Here is a 19,293-nt window from a genome sequence, read left to right as displayed (position 1 = left end):
CCCAAAATCAAGAAGGGTCATCACCCAATATCAAGAGAATCAAGAACCATGTTGAAAGTGGCTTTCTACTCGTACTCAAGAATAGATGAAACCCCATCGTCAAGACAAAATGTAAATCCAAAGTCAAGATGGGCAAGATCCGAATTGAGAAGCATGCCAATATTGATGACATGTCACCATAACAAAAAGGACAAGGTCCCAACAAGAATGCAAAATGATCAAGCAATTTGTACACGTAGGCGGTTTAGCGAATGTTTTGCAATACTTGAGATAATAGTCATATCATAATACAAGACAAGGAGTAAGAAAACAACCCATCAAAATACTTTAAATTTTAGAAAAATAAAATATTCCAAGTTCAAGTTTATACACAAACCTTGGCATTTTAACATACAACAGGTTCAACCACAACTCCAGGAGCTCAATTCCTCTCCACCATAGACCAACCAAAATCCACTTCGTCAAATAATTTCTCTTAGCTTGTATAAGCATATATACACCTTAAATACACAATAAAATAACTATTTAAGTTTAAGAGTCTCATCATATTGAAACTAAACATGAAATTAATAAAAATCAATCCAAACTATTCAAACTGAAATTCTGGACAGCCTACTATCTTGTATTGTTGCTCAATTCTGAAGGGGTAAATGGGGGAAATAGACTTTGTGGCCTCAATGAAAGTTATATACATGTGTCTTAGGGTCACATACAATTTTGAAACACCCCTCTAAAAATTTTGTACAAGAAGATATGCCCAAAATACCAACAGCAGTCCATGTAGGATTTTCAAAACAAAATCTGGGCAGCACCTCCCCTATACTTCATCCCCCTTTGTCGAGAAGATAAAAGCAAAAATGGATTTTAGATCCTGAATGAAAGTTATATCCATATTAAATAGCTTTCTAAAACATCTTAAATCACGCAAAACAAAGCTTTACACAAGGAGGTATACTAATATTTCTAACAGAAGTCTCATCCAAAAATAGGTTTGTTAACAACAAAAAGAACCTCCTTGCTGCCCCGACTATAAATTTTACGTTGTTAAAAACCTCCACTTAGTTGAGGGATACCTTAGATAATTATGTTACGGAATGAAATCGGAGGATTTACCTTGTTTCAAGCCAAATTCGTGGTTGCATCTCTTTTCTCTACGTTTCTCTTATCTTTTCTCTCACTTTCTAATTGTAAAGGAAAAATTATGATGAATTAGTCATAAATACATGTATATATACCCTTTTTAGAGAGTGGCACATGGAAGCCCCTAAGGGCGACATATGTTCGTCCCCTAGGAGTGCCACTTCGCGCTATGCCTCCAACTCTAGGCTGCCATGTGGCAGGGTGGGGTCCACCTCAAGTAGGTGTTTCACCTAATTACCCCAAGTAGGTGCATCACCTACTTGTCACCTACTTCAACTAGGTGCATCACCTACTTGCTTATTTTTGAAGGTTCAAAATCTTGTTTCACTTTAAGAACCTATGTAGTCCTTGCTACTTAAGCTCGACGTGTACTCAAGTAGCTTAATTATGTAAAACATCCAAGTCGTTAGCTTAGGCAAGTAGGTTGATTACCACGACCCATTAATTGGCCTCCTACTCCTTCCAAATCCTTCGACCTATTTCCAATCATCGCTACTCACATAGAACTTCATAGATGACATGGATCACATGGCAATCTTTTAGAAAAAGATATAAAGAGAATTGGGGTGTTACATGGGCCCCACATCAAGTCGAGTCAATGCTAAGTCAAATCCAATGGAATACATACATAGCATAGAAATTGTAATTAACATATATCATAGTAATGATCATAGGTTTGAAACCATAGAGTAGCTCATTTTCATAACGTAACTGCAATGTAAGTATTTTCCTTCCACATTACATAACATAAGTGCAATGCAGGTATTTTCCTTCTACAGTACAATTCATACATACATAATTCATATCCTACCTTATGGCACCACATTGGGCCCTAAGTTACTTGTTCCATAATTTGCATGAAAATCATGATTTGAGACATACTTATAATTCATGAGCATAAGTGAAATACATAATCATAATTTGTACTTGAAAATTAGGGTAAAACATGAATGCGTGATCAATTATTTTGAAAATCATAAAATTGACTTGAAAACATGCATGATCATTTATTTTATATCAGCTCATACATAATTCATAAGGAAAATATCATGGGGAGTATAATTGAAAGTACCCATAATTCATAACATGAAACCTAAAAATCAATATAGGAAAATTCATTGACAAAATCTTCAATTCAATGCAATAACCATCAATTTATATGAAAATACACTCATAATCATAATTAGAATCATAATTTATGAAATTGAAATATAGATCAAAAAACCCATCAAAATCCCATACTTGAATTTAATAGAAAAACATGAGAAATTGGTTGGGCGTCATGTATGAAAGAGTCCATGAATCAATACCCATATAGCTTGAGGTAGAAGAGAAAAATTTTTAGGAGAATTTAAGAATTTTGATGGAGAGTTTGAGTGAATATCTTGGAAATCGTCAATAGAGTCCCTGAGAGCCTTTGTAGAAATAGAAATTTTTGAGTAGGTGAATTATAGAAGAATGAATTGCATTAAGTTCTTAGGATAGTTTATAGAGTAGAAATAGGCCCTAAAAATGTCCAGGTTAATTTACTAACAACTAGGGAAAAGTCTAAAGTGTCCTTACTTAAAAACTGAATTCGAGCAAAAAACCATACCCAAGTCCGCGACGCGGAGCTGGTCCCTGCTAGGCCAATTTTAAGTGAATGAGATTTTTGGCCAGATTTTGACTCGGGGAAAATTTACACCAAATAGAAATAAGTGGGCGACGGAGAGCTACCACGCACCTCACTGTTTTGTACAATTTCTTGAAAAATTTATATTTCGATAAACGGGTCATAAAAATCAATCGAGACTATTTTTCCATAGGTTTTTACCCCTTGATCGATAATTAAGACTCAGATTTGCCAAAAAGAATATGGATAATGCATTGCGCAAGTGACGTGTTCCTAAGGTATTCTTAAGGCATTTGTGAGCATTTTGATGAATGTTATAATATCTCTCCATGGGAATATTTGTCCTCGAATGAGATTCAACCAACATAGGAAGGACATGTAAAGAGGACTAGCAACCCAACATGGACATGAGGATACCTTAAAATGCATAGAACATGTAAATTCACACGTAACATAAAAAGTATCCTTTGAAAAATCATTTTGATGAATCATACATGCATATGAACGACAAATGTAACTAAAACGTAGGAGTTTAATTGATTTGATCATGAAAAACTTAGTATCTTTAAGCTTGAGTGGAAGGAAAGAGATACGAATAACGTTTTATCATGTCAACTTCCGCTTTCCACATAGCACACTCTATTTGTTGATTCTTGCGCAAGAATTTGACCAACACAACATCTTTATTTCTTAACCTTTTCACTTGCCGGTCTAAATTTTCCACCAGGACTTCCTCATAAGTCAAATTCTCTTCAATTTTCACAAGTTTCAATGGAATAATGTAGCTTAGATCATCCATAAATTTCCTCAGTATTGAAATATAAAATACTAGATGAACCATAGCCAACTCAAATGGCAAGTCTAACTCATTTCCACTTTTCCAATATGCTTTAATATTCTATAGGGTCCTACATATCAAGGATTCAACTTTCCTTTCTTATAAAATCGCATTACACCTTTCATAGGTGAAACCGTCAAATACACCCAATCATCCACATCAAATTCAAGCTCTCTCCTCCTAGTGTCTCAATAGGACTTTTAACGACTTTAAGTTAATTTAAATAATTCTCTATTACATCAACTACCAAATTTGGACAAATCAATGCCATCTCACCCACTTTAAACCATCCCATCGGAGACCTACATCTTCTCCCATACAAGGCTTCAAAAGGAGCAATTTAGATTCTAGAGTGATAACTATTATTATAGGAAACTCAATCAATGGAAAATGCTTATCCCAACTTTCTTTAAGATCTATCGCACATGCCCTTAAAATATCCTCCAATATTTGAATCATTCTTCTGGCTTGTCTATTGGTTTGAGGATGGACAACGATACTTAGCTTGACTCTACTACCAAGAACCTTTTGAAATGACCTCCAAAAAAGTGAGTGAATTGAGTACCTCTATCCAGTATAATCGACAAAAATACACCATGATGTTTCACAAATTCACAAATGTACAACTTAGCATAGTCATCGGCACTATAAGAAGTTCTAACTGATAGAAGATGTGCTAATTTAGTCATTTGGTCCACAACAACCTAAATAAAATATTGTTGTCTCGTAGTACGAGAAAAACCTATTACAAATTACATACTCACATTTTTCCACTTCCAAGTAGGAAGCTCAATGCCTTGAACTAAACCTCCCAATATTTTAATGCTCAATTTTAACTTGTTGACAATTAGGACAGTTAGCCACAAACTCCACTATTTCCTTCTTCATGCTATTCCACCCATACTCTTCTCCCTAATCACGATACATAGTAAAGAAATTCCAAATACATCGTACATTCACCCACATGAAATCAACACCACATTCAATCCTAGTTCTATAATCATTCTACTACACTAATTTGAAGCCTTTAACAAGAAATCATTAATATCCTACTAAAATCATTCATATGTCGACAACTACACATTCAAGCCTACCATTCTAACCACTTTGTGGCTCCCTCAAAGTCAACATTGCTTAAGAATTTACATGTCTACCTTAGCATCTCTACATCCGCATTTGCATTATCTCCTACCAAAGGGAATACCAACATTCTCTTATGTTACACCCCGTACTTTTGTACCTTGGAAGGTTCTTAAGATTCTTAAATATCTAGAAAGGTTCTTATGTTTTTAGAAGGATTCTTAAGTTTTTTAAAGCTTTTTAAACCTTCTCAAGCTTCTTAGAATTACCATGTGATCCAGATAATCTATAAAGCTACCAAAAACCTCTAAGAAAGGGGGAATGAGATACCCCATAATAGAGAAGATAGGGAATAGAGTTGTAAGAATCCAGAAGATGCTGGAGACTAAATAATGAGTCATAGGACTTGGATTACTTACGTCAGCTACCAACTTGGAAAGCTTACATTCTTAAGTTACTCAAGTACATACCAAGCTTATGTAGCAAGATTACATAGGTTCGTAAAGTAACACGAGATTACGAACCCACGAGAGAGAAAAGAAGCTACCACATGGAAGCATGAGGGAGTTCCACATTAATCTAAGAGGCATACCATGTGGTAGAAGCTGGAGTAAGAGGGTGGTCTCTACATGCCACGTGGTAGCCCATGGTTGGAGGTGTGGTGCGTTGGCCCTATAAGGGCTTGACACGTGTTACCACTTAGGGTTTGACATATGTCACCCCTAAAAGTGGCCTATATATATATATTTTATGACTTTAGTTCATACTTATCCTCTATGCATTCTTATCAAGAGACTTATAGAGACAAAAAGAAGAGAAGAGAAATCTAGAACAAGAGAGAGGAGAAACCTTAAACTTGAGAAAGAGAGCCACGGATTTGGAGCCAAAAAAGGGTAAGTTCTCCAATTTCATTCTGTGAATTAATTATATAGGGTGAACCACGATGTTATGAAGGTGTTAATAATGAACATTTATGACTTGTATCAGCCCAAAACATTATCAAAAAGCCATAAAGTTTTAGGCGCGCTAAAGGAACTTCCGAGGCTAGTTTTGATGAGTTTGATGAGTTTCGGGTAAGGTAAGGTTTTCCCTTTCAAATTGGAGTTTATGATATTGTTATATGGTATATTAAATGTCTTAAACAAGGTTTTAAGTGTAAAAACTGCATAAGGATGGTTGACATTAGGAATAAACTAAATTGAAGTTGTCGTAGTTAAATCAAAGTCGAGTAGTATGTTGCAATTGTGGTGATGCGGTTGCAGCTGATTGGATGGTGTGTTGCAGGGATGGAAAGTGTTATGAAAATGGTGTGGGTACTTCTTGTTTCATCGAAACGACCCTCTTTTTTTATTGTTAAAGGTTTTGCGAAAGAAAGATTAAAAACTCTATTTTGATATCATAGCTTCGGGCGAGTTATTTAGAGTTTGTATTGTGTAATGTTGAAGTGATTTACTTATGTATATGCTTTTGGTTTTTGTTTTTTGTATCTTTGTTGACATGGTGGTCGAGTTGAAATCTTGGGGATGTTAAAGCTATTGGGGAAATGCTACCTAATTTTTGGTAGCTTCGGAACTAGTAACAAACTAGTCGAGGGTAATAGATAGGAAATGACTCTGATTAGTACTTGGTTGTAGAGTGGAATATTGGAAAATTAAAGGCTATTAATCTTAGTATTACTTTCATGTCAAATAGGTTAAGGAGGTATCAAGACAAGTCGGATTTTGATTAATCCTTGAAAAGCTATGTGAAGCTATCTCCTTTCTCTTGGCATGTCTTTGGCATAAGTAAATAGAGCTATCCTTCTTTCCTCTTGGTATGCTTTTGACATAAGTATGATGCTATTATGCTATAATTATTCACCGAGCCATGACAGGCCGGGTACGATATATGCATATGATGACTTCATGAGGAAAATCCTCTGATTTTATAAGTTATTTGGTGTTACCTGATAAATGCCTATGATTCTTGATACTCTAGTTGATACGATCCCTAATGATAGTTAGAGATCACTTGGGATAAGTACCATTCTGAACCTCAAATGGTAGTCCAGTATGATCATTTTATTGAGCCTCAGATGATAATAGGATGATTATGACATAGAGTCCCATAAAGGGCCGGGTAAGGTATATGATGATTATGGAACTGAGTCCCATAAAGGATTGGGTATGGTATATGATGATTATAACAACGATTCCCATAAAGGTCTATGTATGTATATGATGATATAATGAAACCGAGTCCCATAAAGGGCCGGGTACGATATATGATGATATATTAACATGGAGTCCCATAAAAGGCCGGGTACGATATATGATAATATGATGACACTGAGTCCCATAAAAGTTTGGGTATGGTATATGTATGCAGTGATATAATATGAGGATTTGGTGTTGAGGTATGGTATACGATTATGGCCCTGAGCCCCACAAGGGGCCAGGTGCAATATATGATAACGATGTGCATGATTTGTCTCAACGGGCACAAGCATAGTGCCTTATTGAGTATCATATTGTTTCCTAGATCTCTACTTTAGATGTGACTTTGTTTATGAAATGTTATGATTTATATACTTAGTACATATATCATACTGAATCCCCTGTCTTCGGATCCTAGCCTTTTTAGTAAAGATCTAGTGATATATGTATTATCCAAGGGTACAATGGGGCCCTGTCGTGACATATATTACTATTGATATTCTTAGAGGTTTGTAGATAATTGTGTGGGTGTATGTAAATATGAACCAGCCATATATGGTTCAGTTGTACTAGTGCAACTTATGTTTCGAAGCATCCTCTTCCCAACGACAGCCTTGTTCTCTTGCATGACCTTGAATGACATGATGCAAATAAAAGGTACTATATGCAGATGAATTTTCTACCACCCTCTAGATTCTTGTGTATAATTCTTATAGTTGATAATTTTTTATATGGGGTTCCAGGTCGGACCCAGTCATGGCCTACAGAGTTGGGTCATGACATCTTATCTATCTATTGCACAGAATAAGATCCCCTCTAGATCTTCCTCCATATGTATAATCTTAAATAGAATAATCATACTTCAATCATCACAATACGGGACACCCACTCTATTACACCCCATACTTTTGTACCTTGGAAGGTTCTCAAGCTTCTTAAGCTTCTTAAGTTTTTTGAACCTCTTAAGCTTCTTAAGTTTTATTTAAGCTTCTTAATTTTCTTGAAAGGATCGTAAGCTTCTTATAAGTTATCATGTAAGATGTATAATCTATGACGCTATCAAACAACTGTAAGGAAGGGAGAATGTGGCACCCCATAGAAGGGAAGATTGGAAATGTGGAAATGTGGTTATGAGAATCCAGAAGGAATTGGAGGCCAAGTAATAAGTCATAGGACTCGACTTACTTACGTAAGCTACCAATTTGAAAATATTACATACTTAAGCTACTTGAGTATATACTAAGGTTATATAGTAAAGATTACATAGGTTCGTAAAGAAAGACGAGATTACAAACCCACGAAGAGGAAAAGAAAGTGACACATGGCAGCGCATGAGGTATTGCCACATAGAAGCATGAGGTAGTGCCACGTGGCATCCCATGAAGTAGTGCTACATGGCATCCCATGAGGTAGTGCCATGTGTAAGAATGAGGTAGTGCCATATGGCAGTAGCTTCAGCAATGGTGGGACCCACGTGCCATATGGCAGCCCCTCAGTGGAGGGGGTGATGCGTTGGCCCTATAAGGGCTTGACATGTGTCACCACTTAGGGGTTGACACGTGTCACCTCTTAAGGTGGACTATATATATATGTTTTATGACTTCTAATTCATCCTTATCCTTTAAGGTTCATCTTATCAAAAAGCAAAATTCAAGAAAAGTCTAGAAGAAAAGAGAAGAGAAACTTGAGCTAGAGAGAAGAGAGAGCTTCGGTTTTGGAGGAGAAAAAAGGTAAGTCTTCGATTTCTTTTCGCAAATTAATTACCTAGGCTGCATCAGGATGTTATGAAGGTGTTATTAATGAAAATTTATGGTTTGGATCAGCCCAAAACGTTATCCAACAGCCATGAAGGTTTAGGCGCGCTAAAGGAATTTCCGAGGCAAGTTTCGACAAGTTTTGGCGAGTTTCAGATAAGGTAAGGCTTTCCCTTTCAAATTTAAGTTTATGATGTTGTTATTGTGTATATTACATTTCTTAAATGATGCTGGAAGTGGAATAATTTCATAAGGATGCTTGACTCTAGAAACAAACTAAATTGAAGTAGCTAGCGTTTAATCGAAGTCGAGTAGTTGGTTGTCGTTGTGGTGCTGCGGGTGCAGCTGATTGGGTTGAGTTTTGCAGGGATCCAAATTGATTTAACAAGGATGTGGGTGCTTCTTTTTTCATCCACATGACCCTCCATTTGGTATAGTTAAAGATTTTGCGAAATAAAGATTAAAAACTCTAATTTCATATCGTAATTTTGAGCTAGTCGTTTGGAGCTTGTATTGTGTAGGGTTGAAGTGATTTACTTGTAAATATGCTTCTGGTTATTTTTGGTGGTATTTTTTTTGATATTGTGGCCAAGTTTAAATATCGGGAATGTTGAAGTTATAGGAGAGATGTTGCCTGATTTTTGGTAGATTCGGAACTAGAAACAAACTAGTCAAGGGTAATGGATAAGGAAATAACTCCTATGAGTAATTGGGTGTAGAGTTGGAAATTGGAAAGTGAGAGGTTATTAACCCTAGTATTACTTTCGTGTAAGAATAATCCGTAAGAGGTATGTGAAGCTATCCTTCTTTTATTTTGGCATGTCTTAGCCTTAAGTGATTGATATGCGAAATGTGGGGATAATTCCATTCATAGAACTCCAAGTATGATTCATAAGTCTTATTCACTTTTTGATGGTAGAATTCCTATACTAGTTGAGTTATTACCTCTCAAGGCTTTTATATGATGGAGAGTAGTAAATATGTGAAGTTATCTCCTTTCTCTTGGCATGTTTTGGCATAAATACGTAAAGCTACCCTTATTTCCTCTTGATATGTCTTTGACATAAGTGTGGTGCTATGATGGTAAGGTAATGCAATTAGAAGTTTATGATACCGAGCCCATGATGGGCCAGGTATGATATATGTGAATGATGACTCTATAAGGAAAAGTAGATACTATGTAAAGCTTATTCTTTCTCTTCATTTGGCATGTCCTAATTGTAAGTAAAATGTGATACAAGCTCAGGGGTAATGCCACTCTTAAGTCCTAAATGTAATTTGTATCTCTTATTCACTTCTGAATGTCAAACTCTTATAGTAGGTTGAACTACTTTCCTTGAACTCCATAGGTTGAGAAGTACTTGATACATAAGCTCCTATTCCTATGGAAGATGTGACGACGGGTATCCTTGATTCTATGAACTGTTAGTATTACTTTAGTACATGTCTAGGGTTCCCAAGATCCTAAGTGGTATAGGCCATAAGGGCATTTAGAAGGCACTCGAGATGGCTACACTACTATTCTGGTCCTCAAATAATAGCTTAATCTTCTTACATTTTCGAGTCTCTGATAATGATTTAGATTGTATATGGTTACTCACTACCTTACTCGTGTATACTGTAATACATCTTTTACCGAATCCTATAAAGAGTCGGGTATGGTATATGATGATTATGACATCGAGTCCCATAAAGGTCCGAGTACGGTATGTGATGATTATGACAGTGAGTCCTATAAAGGACCGGGTATGGTATATGATGATAGGATGACACCGAGTCCCATAAAGGGCCGGGTAAGGTATATAATATAAGGATGGGGCCAAAGGTTCCTCGATATTACTATATAATATACGGATCAGGCCGAACGTTCCTCGGTATTACTATATGATATAGGGATAAGGCTGAACATTCCTCGACATTACTATATAATATATGGATCGGGCCGAACGTTCCTCAGCATTATTTTATGAGATAGCACTAATAGTATACAGATGCTTATGATAACAGAATGATGTAGTCATTACACCAAGTCCCCGAATGGGAAGGGTATAGTACGTGATGATAGTATGTACGACCTTATGTTATAAGCTACAGGTACAACAAATGATTAGATGTCACACTGGCCCCTGCATCCCTACGCCAACTGTAATTTTCTTATGATATCTATGCTTTACATACTTAGTACATATGTTTTACTGACACTTCTTTTCTCGGGGGGGGGGGGGGGGGGGTTGCATTCATGCCCATAGGTACAGATGCACACTTTGGGGATCTGTCAGCTTAGGAGTTTCACTCAGTAGTTCAGAAGTTCTACATAGTGCCGGAGCCTAGTTTTGGTATTAACCCTCGATGTATATATTTATTTGTTCACAGGTACGGTGGGGGCCCTGTCACGCCTTATGTAAGATTGTTGATTCTTGCATCCCTAATTCTGTTTTAATCTCACTTATGTTGTGTTATGCTTTATATACTCAGTACATGTATCGTACTGACCCCATTTCTTCGGGGGCTGCATTTCATGCCCGCAGGTACAGATGTTCATTTTGGAGATCCTCTAGCTTAGGATTTCCGCTTAGCTATATTGGAAGGGCTCCACTGTTTCAGAGCCTAGCTTTTGGTACTGGTCCTTTGATATTGTCATTTTTTTATTTAGGGCTACGGCGGGGGCCCTCTCCCGCCATATGTTACCATTCATAACTCTTAGAGGTCTGTAGACATGTGTATGTGGGTTGTTTATAAGTTTGTTTCAGCTATGTCTGTATATTGCGTTGTAAATTTTTTTATCTTACAGCAGCCTTGTCGGCTTGCATGCCCTTTAATGACGTGGTACGAATGAAAGGGGCTACATGTACCTAAAAAAGTTTTGGCCCATTGGAATTTTTGTGTATAGTATCACATCACACACATTTCAACTTGACTATAGCTGATAGATACGTATACGGGGGTCCAGGTCAGACCCTAGTCGTGGCCTACAGGGTTAGGTTATGATAGAAGTGGTATCAAAGCAGTTCGTCCCTAGAGTGTCTATAAAACGTGTTTAGTAGAGTCTTGTTTATCGGTGTGTTATGAACCATATCTATCAAAAAAAAAGGCTACAGAATAATTTGGATGTTACCTTTCTTTCATATCTAAGATCATGCGATAGAGCCGAGTCATAGAGAATGAAATTCCTCATACTAACCTATGATTTCAATAGAAAGACAATATCGATAAAAGAAAGTGACTAACAATATTGGAAGTTACAAAGCACGTAGATAAGGTACTGAAATACGATAGACATGTAAAGTTAAAGATTGAAAGAAAAATAGACAGGGTAGTGCAACAGGTGCAATTTGAGTAGACATACGAGGTAAGTCCATTTTCATACTGCTATTATTGGGTGCCCTGTGAGGCTGCGATATTATATGATATGAATATATGTGTTGGCCCTGTGAGGCATTATTGGTATTTTCTACGTGCAGGTTTGAGATAGTAAGAAATATAGAGGAAACTCTGCTCAAATTTTCCTAGAAATAAAAGGAGAATAAGATACAAGGTGGTAATATGCCTTGCCCATAATAATAATGAGATTTGACCAAACTACGAGTAGGGATGACCTCGAGAAATAAGGTAGTTGCTGAAGTGATGACAATAGTAACGAGGAGGTTAATATTGATATGGAAAAAGAATCTGGAGAAGACTGGTAGATCTTGATAGGTTGAGATATTAAGGCACCGATTAAAGTGATACACAAGGGTAAATTGTGACAAGTTATATTTAAAAGAAGTATTATACTATGGGATTGAATGCGAATAGGATAATATGTGAATATAACGAAGATCATTATGAGAATAAGAAAAGCCTAGTAAAGAAGTAATACAAGGATACAATGTGGTTTATGGAGAATAGAAGGGCAAATAGTGAACGAATAAGAAGGACTTGCACAAATTTATAGGGAGAGCTTAGAATAAAAGATCAAGTGGTAGCGAAAGTGAAGACGAGAAATAGGACAGGATGAATGCCAGAAATGACTGGTATGCTAAGAATATGAGTGAACAAAAAATGTTTTAAAAATGAGAAAGGAAGGTTATGTAAACCTAGTATTTTCTAACGGATATAGGAGTAACATGAAACTCCTTGGGCATAAAAAATGGCCATAGGCTAGAAAAATATGAGGACTACTATCGGAAGCACTCAAGATAGACGTTTTCAATTAAGTATGAGTGTTATACAAGAAGGGGAATAGATAGCTACGAGCTGAAGGTATAGTAAGAAAAGAGCGCGAAGCCTAGACCACTATTAAAGTAAATTTGACATGAGACTAAGATGGGTTAGAAGTAACCTCAGATACCTATCAAGGATAAAGACTTGTGATACTAAGAGATGACTTGGGAAGCTGAAGAAGAAATAAAGAATAAATATATGTACATGTTCCCCATGTCTACAGGTAATCACAGCTCATACCTTGGTTATATTGGTTGATAAAGGCTTGTATATGACAAATATTACAGAAATTTCCTAAAATCCTTTTTAGACCTTATGGGAGTTAATATTCGAGGATGAATATTCTAAAGAGGGAAAGGATGTTATACCCCGCACCTTTGATCTAGGTTATTTATAAAGTTCTACGTGAGTAGTGACGGTTGGAAATAGGTCTAGAAGGCTTTGGAAGGAGTTGGAGGCCAAATAAGGAGTTGTGGTACTCCACCTACTTGCGTAAGCTACCAACTTGGATGTCCTACATAATTAAGCTACTTGAGTATACGTCGAGCTTAATTAGTAAGGAACATATAGGCTCTTAAAGTGAGACGAGATTACGAACCCACAAAAGAGGCGGAATGAGGCATAGCACCTACCTGGAAGCAAGTAGGTGATTCACCTACTTATACCAAGTAGGTTACTCACCTGCTTGGGGTGGACCCTACACTTCCATGTGGCAGCATGTGAGTGGCCGCATGGATAAGGTGGTGCCCTAAGGGGGCTGCTACATATCACCCCTAGGGGCTGCCATGTATCACTCTCTAAAAGTGGATATATATACTTAGTCTTATGATTAAGTATTCATTCTTGAGCTGAATTTAGGAAAAGAAAAGAGAGAAAAATGTGAGAGCAAGAGTAAGGCAGCCACGGATTGCTCCAATTCAAGGTAAGCCCCCGACGTTTTCTCCATGAATTAATTATTTAAGGTATCCTAAGGTTAAATAATGGTGTTTAATATCATAAACTACTCATTGGGGCAGCAAGGAAGTGAAGCAAATAGCCCCACCAATTTTCAGCACGTTAAAGAGCTTCCAAAACCAATTTTCAGCAAGTTTGGGAAGTCGTTCGCTAAGGTATGGTGTGGTATAAATATGTATTGGAAATATGAAAATATACAGGATACGACCAAAGAACATTGCAGGTCATGTAGGGGCTGATTTGACACTATTCTATTGGGTTAAAGTTTGGGTAGAGTCGTGGTTATTGTGGTGTTGTGTTGGGAGATGTTTTGTATTGTTTCAGGGATGGAACATGGTTAAAAATGACTGCATAGGCTTATTTTTTCATCCATGTAATCCTTCATTTTAGTGTGGTTAATATTTTATGAAATAAGGACTAAAAACCCTATTTTTGTATCATGATTTTGGGCGAGTCGTTGGGAACTTGTATTGTGTCGTACTGTAGTATTTCAATGATGTATATCTTCTGGTTGTTATTATTAATATATATTCTAAGGTTTTGAGGTTAAAATGGAAGTTTGGGTAGGGCAAGTTATAAGAGAGATGATGCCCGATTTCCGCTAACTTCGGAACTAGTAATGAATTAGTCGAAGGAAATGGATAAGGGATTGGTTCCTATGGGTAATTGGTAGTATAATTATAAGATGGAAATTTGAAGGTCACTAACCTTAGAATTACTTTTGTGTTAAATATGTTAAAGGAGTAGCGAAGCGCGTCTGGATGCGATTAACCCATAACAGGTATGTAAAGCTACCCCTTCTCTCTTTTGGCATGTCATAGTCTTAAGTATGATGTATATATGAAATCTGGGGACAAATTTACTCATAAAGCTCCGAAGATGATTCATGACCCTTACCTACTGCTTGAAGTGAGAGCTCCTATGCTAATTAAGTTAGTGCCTCCCACTGTCTCTTATATGATGAAAAGTGGAGGGTATGTAAAGCTGTCTTTCTCTTCTTTTGGCATGTCTTCCAGTTAAGCAATAAATGATATGATCTTGAGGGTAAATCTACTCAGAAATGCAAAGCATAATCCATGTCCCTTACCTACTTCTTGATGAAAGCACTTTTATAGTAAGTGAACTGGGGCATCTTAAACCTTTCATACGTTAGGAAGTGATGAGTATGTAAAGCTACCTTTCTTTTTTTTGCATGTCTTAGATATAAGTGAAACGTAATATGTACTTTGAGGATAATTCCATTCATAGAGCTTCGATAATGATTCATGCCTCTTACCTTTTTCTTGATGTTTGAACTCCTACAATAAGTGAGATACTGCCTCTCAAGTCTTTTGTATGAAGGAAAGTAGTAAGTATGTAAATTCCGTTCCTTCTTGTCATTTGGCATATCTCAGAGATAGGTGATGTATGATATGAGCTCTGGGGTAACTCTATTCCTAAGTCTTGTATACGATTCATGTCTCTTATTTACTCTCTAATGGAAAAGGCTCTTAAGGTAGTTGACCTATCACCCTCGAGCCTTCTATATGTGAAATAGTAATTGAATGTATGAGCTCCTGTGCCTAAGGACTCTATAATAACAAGTGTCTGTGATTGCATAACCCATTTTGCATTATCTTAATAAAAGTCTATAACTCCTGAGACTCCATTTGATATGGCCCCAATGGCATTTAGAGGAGACTTGAGATGATGATCATTTTGATCCTCAAATGATAGTTCATGACGATTGTTATACCGAGTCTCAGATGATGAGTTAATTGCATATGGTTCCTCACTACTCTACTCGTGCATGCTGTTAATAAATCTTCCAATGAGTCCCATGAAGGGCTGGGTATGATCGAATCCCATGAAGGGTAGGGTATGACCGAGTCCCATAAAGGGTCGGGTATGATATATGATGATATGAGCAGCATTCACCAAATCCCATAAAGGGATGGGTACGACTGAGTTCCATAAAGGGTCGGTATAATATATGATGGTATGATTATTATGATAGTATGATTTTTCACCGAGGCCCTCACTAAAGGGCCGGATACCTTATGTAGGCATGCATATGAAAATATAGTGATATATTTGTGACACGAGCCCCATAAAGAACCAGAGGTAATGTGATGACATATACAATAAGATTATACTATATACGATGAAATGATGTCGTATACAACAATATGATGAAGTAATATATATGATGATATGATGACATGTTAAGATAATGAAATGATTAGGACACCGAGTTCACTAGAGGGCCGGGTACAATGTGTGAGAATATATATGACTACATGTCCTAAGATGCAGGTACAGTGAGTTCACTGTTGTAATCTCACTTATGTTGTGTTATGCTTTATCTACTTAGTACATGTATCATACTGACCCCCTTTCTTTGGAGGGCTGCGTTTCATGCCTACAGGTATAGATGTTCATTTCGGAGATCTTCCAGCTTAGGATTTCTGCTCAGCTATGTTGGAAGGGCTCCACTATTCTGGTGCCTAGCTCTTGGTGCTAGTCATTTGATGTCGGTATTTATTTATTCAGGGGTACAGCGGGGGCCCACTCCCACCATATGTTATCGTTCATAAATCGTAGAGGTCTATAGACATATGTAAGTGAGTTGTTTATAAGTTTGTTTCATCTATGCCTATATGTTGTGTTGTAAATATTTTTATGTTACAGCAACCTTATCGGTTTGCATGCCCTTCCATGATATGGTACGAATGAAAGGGGCTACATGTACTTGAAAATTTTTTGTCCCGTTGGGGTTTTTGTGTATAGTATCACATCACACACAGTTCAACTTGACTATATATGATAGATACATATACGAGAGTCCAAGTCGGACCCCAGTCGCGGCCTACGAGGTTGGGTCGTGACACAAAACTCTTTGAAAACAATAACCCACTCAATAACTAGTTCTTGATAAATAAAGACTCATCACAACTTCACCGGATAGGAAAGCTAAACTAGCCACATGGATGGACATGATCCTCAACCTCAAACTTTAAATTATGAGATAATGTAGGCAAAACGTATGGATTAATAAGTTTGGATGTACTAAGTATGAGGGCATGACATACAACGTAAATAATGAAATGCAATGGTCAAGTAAAGTGCATGATAAGATAAGATAAGTAAACCATGATAAAATCATAATGACCAAAGCATTTGAAAAGCATACTTGAGATTGTGAAAATACATAATAGATCATACATACGTGGGAGAGAAATGATAATCGATAATAAGACCATTGAGCTATAACGTGGAATCTCGATGTTACCCCTACACCGATAAAAGGGAAATCTATTTGCCAAGGTGGACTCTACCCCGCTTGGCAGGTAATAACACACGCTATATGTGGATCCACTAGCTAGACCATGAAGGCAACCTATGGTGGCACGTATATTAAGAGACATGAAATTTCTACTAGGGCTTTTAGTATGTCCCCTACCTCAAGTCCACTCGGTGCAAAGTAAAATCTCACGGAATACATACATAGCATAGAAATCATAATGAATATATATCACAGTAATGATCATAGGTTTAAAATGATAGAGTAGCTCATTTTGATAATGTAACTGCAATGTGAGTATTTTCCTTCCATATTACAAAACATAAGTGTGATGCGGGTATTGTCCTTCTACACTACAATTCATACATACATAATTCATATCATACCTTGAGGCACCAGGTTGGGTCCTAAGTTACCTATTCCATAATTTGCATGAAAATCATAAGTTGAGATATACTTATAATTCATGATCATAAGTAAAATGCATAATCATAGTACTTGGAAATTAGGGTAAAACATGAATGCATGATCAATTGATTTAAAAATTTATGAAATTGACTTGAAAACATGCATGATCATATACTTTCTATCAGCCCATACTGAATTCATAAAGATAATTTCATTGGGAGTATAATTGGAACTACCCTAATATAATACGAACCTTAATGATCAATATAGGAAAATTGATGGGAAAACTCTTCAATTCAATGCAATAACGATAAATTTATTTTAAAATAGACTCATAATAATAGTTAGAATCATAATTTATGTAATTGAAATAGAGATCATAAAACTCATACAATCCCATACTTGAATTTAATAGAAAACTTGAGAAACTTACTAGTTTCATTAATGAAAGAATCCATAAATCAATACCCATACAGATTTAGGGAGAAGACAAAAGAATTTGAAAATTTTGATGGAGATGTTGAGTGAATTTCTTGGAAATCTTCAATGGATTCCTTGATGGAGATAGAAATATTTTGAGTAGGTAAATTATCGAAGAATGAATAGAATTAAGGGTTTAGGATAGTTTATAGAGTAGAATTTGGCCCAAACAATGTCTAGGTTGATTAACTAACAACTAGGGAAAATTCTAAAATTACCTTACTTAAAAACTAAATTCGGATAAAAAACTATGCCCTGGTCTGCCACGCAAAGCTATTCTATGCTAGGCCAATTTTTAGAGAGTGAGATTTCTGGCTAGATTTTGACTCGGGGAAATATTACACTTAACGGAAACAAGTGGTGACGCAAATCTTCCATACACCTCACTATTTTGCACAATTTCTTGAAAAATTTAACATTTGATACATGGGTCCTAAAAATCCATGAGACCATTTTTCCTCAGGTTTTCACCCCCTAATCGATATTCCTGACTCAGATTTGCCAAAAAAGAATATGGATAATGCATTACATAAGAAATATATTTCCAAGGCATTCTTAAGGAACTTATGAACATTTTGAGGAATGTGATAGAAGGACATCGAGAAAAACATTGGAAAACTCATTGACCACGAGAGCGGACCCCAGAGAAGGAATTATGGAGTCAACATGCCTAACCCTCACAATGTGGTAGATGCAACCCTTAGAAATTAACTTTTAGGCTTTAAGACAAGAAATTAACCTACCCTTCACTTCTGAATCATGACCCTTCCATTCGAGAATAGACTCATTTGGGAATTGAAACTTGACTCTATGAGTCCAACAATCTATAGAGGCATAAGAGGCATGCAACCAACCCATCCTAAGAATAATGTCAAAATCTACTATGTCAAGATCAATGAGATTGTAAGGAACAACTTTATGCAAGATAGACATAGGACAATAATTTATAACAACAACCGACTTGACAATGGCAGTAGACACTAAATAGGGTTCTAATAGCATTTCGAGTGACACATCAAAACTATTTGCAAAGAATGGACTAACAAATGCCAAATCATCACTCTAATCTAATAATGCATACACAAAAAACCAAAGGCCATTAACATACCGGTAACAACATTAGGTGCTTTCTCAACCTTTTTTCTCCCATGCAAAGCATAAAAGCGATTGGTGCATTGGCCACCTCCTTGAGCTTATTAACCATGAGCAATTTTGTAGTGAAGCATACTACCACCACTTGTACAATCTCTAGTATGGTGGCCCATCTTGCCTCACTTGAAGCAAGCATTCTAGGCGGCTAAGCCTTCCCCTTTATGAGTTCTCCCCCGAAGCTTGAGCACCAACAT

The sequence above is a fragment of the Solanum dulcamara genome, chromosome 12 (genome assembly GCF_947179165.1).
Source record: "Solanum dulcamara chromosome 12, daSolDulc1.2, whole genome shotgun sequence".
NCBI classification, from domain to species: Eukaryota; Viridiplantae; Streptophyta; class Magnoliopsida; order Solanales; family Solanaceae; genus Solanum; species Solanum dulcamara.
The sequence above is the reverse complement of the archived record's forward strand: the minus strand, read 5'-3'. Positions refer to the sequence as shown.